The sequence below is a fragment of the Nicotiana attenuata genome, unplaced genomic scaffold (genome assembly GCF_001879085.1).
Source record: "Nicotiana attenuata strain UT unplaced genomic scaffold, NIATTr2, whole genome shotgun sequence".
Classification (NCBI taxonomy): Eukaryota; Viridiplantae; Streptophyta; class Magnoliopsida; order Solanales; family Solanaceae; genus Nicotiana; species Nicotiana attenuata.
In genome coordinates this window covers 42,127-42,677 of record NW_017674139.1, presented here as the reverse complement: position 1 = coordinate 42,677, position 551 = coordinate 42,127, and positions in this window count along the sequence as shown.

The following is a 551-nucleotide window of genomic DNA, read 5'->3' as shown; positions in this document are numbered from 1 at the left end:
TTAGATTTGGCACTGTCAACAAGACTAGGCCAAGTTGTGCTAGAGTTAGGTATGGTGGATTTGCTTGAGGATCTAGCCAAAAAGAGTTCGTATAGATATAGAAGATGAAGCTGCAGGTACTGTCAGAACTGAATGGGTGAAGATACAATATGATTATATACCTAAATACTGTAAGGAATGCAAGTTGCAAGGACATAATGAAGAATCATATTGGAGACTACATCCAGAACTTTTTGTGGAGCCTGATAGGGAGAAGCCAGCTACTGATGCAAGAGGTAATGCTCAGAACTCTCAGAATAATTCAATTAGGATCTTATCTAGTGGTAAAGTTGTTGGGAATCTTGGTGAACAATGGAAGGAAGTTAGGGACAATCTAGTAAAAATGGTGCAAAGCAGGCTGAAATTAGAGGTCAAACTGGAAAAGAAATTGTTCTAGTTGATCCCCAGAATGTGCAACAAAATAGAGGGAATGCAGGTAAGCAGATGGTTCCATTTGAAATGGGTAATAATCAGCAGAGACAACAAGTCCTACCTAGTGCAGGAATGGAGAT